A 5,929-nucleotide genomic window follows, 5' to 3' on the forward strand; every position below is an offset into this window, starting at 1 on the left:
AAAATAGTGGCTATTAATGTGTCAAGAGATAACCTGTGCGAGGAGGCAGGTAGTTTAAAAACACAGTGAGAGGGGCACTGGCCTGGATGTTTCCAGGGGAAGATGGAGGCTGGTGCCCCCAACCCCAGGACTTGAATCACCAGCGGAAGGGGGTTAAGGGAAGGGAAGGGGCTGTTCCGGACAAAGTAGGGGGGGGGCTGGGGAGCCCGGAGGGGAGGCCCACCCCCTGCAGGAAGGAGGGGTCCTGGGGCTGAGACACAGGTGCAGGGAGGGGAGGGCTGGGGGAGGGCAGGTCCTCAGGGTGGGGGAGGCCGCCCCCCAGGCCAGATGCAGGCTTCTAGGGGCGAAGTCGGCCAAGACGACGAAACTGAAAGCAATTCCACATCCTGAAATCACCTGAGGAAGCAGCTAGCGCTCTGATTTCCCCTTGGGCGCTACACGTTGAGGTGCCCAAAACACAAAGCCTCTCATTTTCCCCCTCACTTTCGGGCGAGTGCTGCTGCAGCCCGCTCTGCTCCTCTCTCTCTGAATCAGCATCGACTTGGGTGATTCTGGCAGTTCTGGGAGGAGATAAATGAACTTAATCTTCCAGAGAGTCGGTGAACCCACATTATCTCTGGTTTCCTCATAAACTTTAACAACTTCCATCCAGTTAATTACCAGGACAAAACACGGAACCAGAAACCATCTTGGATTCCAAACCTTTCCTGCTCTCAGCACAGCTTAACCCCTTTCCTCCTCCCAAATTAGAAACCCCGTCAGCAGCCTTAGGAGTTTGCCTTTAACTGGCTAATCACACTGTCTCGTTAATTAGCAAGCGTCCCTGGGGCTGTGTCCCTCCTCCTGGCTCGGGTGACAGGAGCAGCCCCTCAGAAAGCAGCCCAGGCTGACCCGTGACAAAGACGGGGGACAGCCAGGACGCGGCGGGACAGCGTGCGGGCCGGGAGGTTAAGGCGGCCAGCTCTCCTCCCGTGCGGCGCCTGTGGGTCCTTCCATGAGCCCTGTTTCAGGCACTGTGACCGCAGACTCAGGAGGAGGGAAAGCCCGTTGGGCATCTGGGGGCCGGGAGGTGGCGGCACCACTTCTGCAGGAGGGATTTCTGAAGCCCAGTCCTGGAGAGACAGCTGAGAGGCCTGGGCTCCTTGCTTCTTCTGTTCACTGGGGGTCCCGTCCCCTCTCTGTCTGTGTGGTCTGCGTGAGGCTGACTCCACCCCCAGGCCACGATGGGCTCCTGTGACTCAGGCCTCTGCAGACCAGAACATGCCCTTCCCATGGCCTGGGCGTTGGGCTCAGGGGTGAGGATTTGACGGGATCTGCTTGGAGAAGAGACTCTGTTTTGGAACATGTAACCCTGAAGAGAGATTGACCTGGAGAGACATGGACACAGGGAACCTGAGCCACGAGGTGAAGAGAGGTCAGGCCCTAAAGTCAGTGTTTGAGCTGCTGGATCAAACTGTGCCTGAAGCTGCCCCATCCTGAGATGTTCATTACATTTCCCTTTGTGCCGCGACCTGCTTGAGTCTTTTCTCTTTCCGCTGGCTCATCAGCCCACCTGCGAGTTACAACCCCATTCCTTTCAGGGGCCTGGTCCCCAACACCGTCTCTGGGAACCTCTGGAGAGTTTCTCACGACTCATTCATTCGGTGCTGCTGCTCTGCGCTGGCTCTGCACTGCCCCCTGCAGGTGTGACTCTGCCCCCACATGTGCTGGGGTCTGAGCCTCAAGGATGTCCCTGCCCCTCCCCCTGCGGCTTTGAGCCCAGGCCTCCCTCCCACTGCACCTGCCCCAGGGCCACGCCCTGCCAGCTTGTCCTCAGGGCCCTGCAGCTGAGGGTCTGCTGTGGGGGCTGGGGGAGGAGGAGAAGACCCCTTGTGAGGGGCACCCCCAGGCATCCATGCTGGGCCCAGAGGTTCCTCCTCAGGGTCTGAATCAGGGCCCCCAGTTCTAGGGGGACATTTTCCCAAGGCAGGCCTGCCCTCTGTCTTTCCCCCTACGCCCCAGGGACCGGCCGCTCGCTGGGAGGAGGAAGGGTGCCGTCTGTCATGGTCACCGCTGACCCAGGAGGGGGTCTGGGGACCTCAGCGTGCTGATCCCGCCAGGTGGGAGAGGGTGTCTCCCACCTGCTCCCTCCGTTATCCTCACAGCCCCCACCCCGCCTGCCAGGGTCCCCCGCTGTGATCTTCACTCCCGTTTCACAGGAGAGGAAACAGGTCCGGTGGACCCGCGGGCCCCCCAGCTGGTCGCAGAGGGATTTGACTTGGGTCCTTGGGGACAGTCAGGGGCTGTCCCTGCCCTGAGCGGACCCTGCAGGGCTGGCTGCGGGCCACTGCATCCCACAGTCCAGGCAGCAGCGGCACTAACGGGCGGGGTGGTACCCGGGGCTCACCGCGCACCGGGCAGGGGTCACCGTCATCTCTCCTGTGCACCCCCGGGGCCATCCTTGGAGTCTCGCTCTGGGCACGGAGCTCAGAGGGTGGGGCTGCTGGCCCTGCCCTGGGGAGCGGGTCTCAGCCCTGGGGAGGGGGCCTCAGCCCTGGGGAGGCGGTCTAAGCCCTGGGGAGGGGGCCTCAGCCCTGGGGAGGCGGTCTCAGCCCTGGGGAGGGGGTCTCAGCCCTGGGGAGGCGGTCTCAGCCCAGAGACCGGGACGCGGGGAGGGTGGACACTGAGAGTGGCTGTCACAGGGCTGACCTGGGTCAGGAGGGGCCTGGACTCCCCCCACCGCAACGGGGAGCCAGGGAAGCTTGTGGAGGAAGGTCACGCTGCCCCCGGGGCCCCCAAGGGGCCCTCCTGGCCAGTGCGGAGGCTTCAGCCTCGTCCACCCTCACAGCTGGGCCCTCTGACCCCTCCTGCCCTGAGGTCTGTCACCTCTGCCCTCAGCGAGGTTCCAGCTGCAGGGAGGGCCCCCAGCAGAATATTTCAAGCTGCAAACAGCCTCTTTCAATGCCCCGTGTCTGTGGGGCCAGAGAAGGAGCTAGAAATAGCCCCGCAGGTCCCCCACGCAGTCCAGGCCCCCTGACCGCGGGTCCGGGTCACCCTTCCTGCTCAGCAGGGTGGAGATCCCAGCCTGGGGAGGCTGTTCGCAAACAAGGCTGTCTTGTGTGGCTCTCTGAGGGCCTTTCAGAGTCGCTCCCCTCCCCACAGGGCCCAGCTGCAGCCCCCTCCCCCTGAGGCCCTCTGGTCCCTTGCCTGGGGCCAGGCCAGGAGGGGAAGCAGACAGGGGAGGGTGGGGGCCGAGAATGAGCCAGGCCCCCAGGGATCTCACAGCTGCCCACCAGCCCCGCCCCCAGACGCAGGGCCTGGGGGGCTCCGCTCTGTCCCCTGCTGAGTTCCACAGCTTCTCTGGGTCACCGTGTCCCTCTCGGCTCGTCCAGCTCAGTCTCCAGCATCAGCAGCTCCCATGTCCTTTTCACAGAAGGTTCTGGAACCTTCCCCTGAGCCCTCGGTTTCCTGAAATGACCAGGACAGGTCCTGTGACTGCAAATCTTCCAATTTGGGGAAAACAGGCTCCTGAATGTCTTAAACATGGGAGTTAACAGGCCCCGGTGTCCCCGGGGAGCCCTCTCCCGGTGGTGGGACAGCAGAGGGCTTGGGACGGGGGGCCAAGCCTGCCCTGGTGTGCGAGGGCCACGCCTTCTGCAGGAACCAGAGGTCGCTTCAGTGGGGCCTGGCTTCTCCGAGGTTTGCAGGAGCGGCAGGTGTGGGGCACTGCGGGGATGGGAAAGTCCTTTCAGAGAGGGCGAGGCAGAGGGCACGGTGGTGGTGCTGTGTGTGTGCACACGTGTGGGTGTGTATGCATGTGTGCGTATGCATGTGTACGTGTGTGCACGTGCGGGCACACAGGTGCTGGTGTGTGTCTGGGGCGCCCCCGTGGCAGGCTCTGGGGAGCACCCTGGTCTCCCTTCCCCTGACTCTGGCCTCGCCCACCGAGCTCACCGTCCCCTGAGTTTGGGGCTGTCACCCCAGGTCCTCCCGGGCCCAGAATCTCCCGTCTCCTCCCTGGGCACCAGGCTGGGGCAGCAGGCACGCCGACACTGAATGGGCCCCGAGCAAAGCGAGGTGAGAGTCCAGCGTCCCGTCGGCTGGCGTCCGAGGTGGCGGGTGCAGGTCCCCTGCCGACACCGTGGCCACCACACTCTGGGAAACAGCCTCGCGAATCTGCTTCCCCCCGACAGCCTGAGAGCCCGTCCCTGCGAGATGTCTGCCCTTCCCACCCGCTCTTCAGCACCACCGGAGAGAGGCATCCTCGGCGTCCAGAAGGAAGAACCCCGAGCCTCGGCCTCGTTTGGATCCGCGGGACGGAGAGCAGAGAGGGCAGCGCTGTCCTCCCAGGGGCTGCCTTGTGGGGGCCGCACCTGGTCACAGGTTAGAAGCCTCTAGGAGTCCTCGTTAGCGATGCAGGTTCTTGGGTCCCGGCCCAGACTCCCGCCTCAGAGCACGAGGGAGGCGCCGGGCCCGTGCTCTTTAACAAGCTCCCCGGTCTCCACGTGTCTCTGAGGTGTGGGGACCAGCGCCGTAGGAAGACCTGGGGCCGGGCCCGGAAGTGGCCCTTCCTTCCTTCCTCCTCCATCCATCCATCGGTGCCGGGGACACGGGGACTGAGCAGACCAGGCCCGTGTTCACAGCATCCACGCTCCAGGGGGCAGACGGGGGTGGTGTGAGCCCCGCAGGAGACAGGGACTCCAAGGGTCACCCCAGGGGGTGTGAGGGAGGCTGAGGGTCAGGTCCAGGGGTTATGCCAGCGGGGCAGAGCTCAGGGGGTCTGAGAGAGACACCCTCTGAGAGCCTGGCGGCTTCCGGAAGCTTCCGAGGCCTCACCGAGAGGGTAACTGAATTGCTTTTCAGGCCGCTGGCCCCTGAACCTCTGATGCAGAATGAACCCCGAGGGCCCTTCCATCCTCGAGAGGCTGCCATCTGCGCAGGAGGCCGCTCTGCGATGCTTCAGAGCTTCTCCTGCACGGCTGGGCCATCAAATATTCACAGCAGCTCAAACACTTGCCTCCCAGCAAATCGGGGGCACTGGGGGGAAGGACCGGCTGTGAGGGGGCACAGGACAAGCTTGGCGCCGGAAGCACCTCCTTCCATGCTTGTGACACCCCCCAAACTGAACCACAGGCCCCCCTACGGGATTCCAAAGAGAACTGGTGAGCTGTGACCAGGGGTTCATTACTTCAGCAAGAAACACTCACTGAGCACCTGCCTAGAAGTTGGCCTGGGGCCGCGGAGTGGATGTCGGTGCCCCTCCCCTGACGGGGAGGCCTGGGCGGGGGGGACGGGATGCAGTCTGGAGTTTGCGCAGGGCAGATGCGGGGATGGGAGTCGCTGGTGTTGGTCCCGAGGCAGATTCAGCCGCCACGGGGCCCTTGGAGGGAGCTGTGTGTCTCCTGGAAATGAACCGCTCAGGATCCCAGTCCAGACCCGCAGAGTAACGGGAACACAGAATACGTTGCTCCCCAGCTATTGGGAGACTGGTGGGCCGGGTGGACAGAGCCCGCACAGCGCAGGCTTGGCCCCTGCATTTCATTGCTGGGGGTGGAGAGAGGGACCAGTGGGAGGGGCCCATTCTGGGGAAAGGACGTCCCCCAGCCCCCCGCCGTGGGGTCCGTCCCCAGGGCTCCTGAGAAGACCCGCCGGGGGCTGAGCCAGCTAGTCAGTGATGGACGGTCTCTCCTGAGGAAGCGCTTTGGAGCAGGAGCCTGTGCGGCCCACGTGTGGTTCTCTGCAGGCTCTCGGGGTTGGAGGAATTCATCCAGAGCTACGGGGGAGAGGGCAAGTATTATCAGAACTTTTATATCCACAGCTTCGCTCCTTTTCCGGGAAGGAAGATGTGGGCTGAGGAAGTCAGCCATCACCACTCTCTCTCTCTGTAGTCACTGGGTTTAAATTCTAACGCTCCTCTCTCTTCAAATAACTTTGAGGATAAGAGCTGGTG

The sequence above is a fragment of the Camelus ferus genome, chromosome 32 (genome assembly GCF_009834535.1).
Source record: "Camelus ferus isolate YT-003-E chromosome 32, BCGSAC_Cfer_1.0, whole genome shotgun sequence".
In the NCBI taxonomy this organism is placed as follows: Eukaryota; Metazoa; Chordata; class Mammalia; order Artiodactyla; family Camelidae; genus Camelus; species Camelus ferus.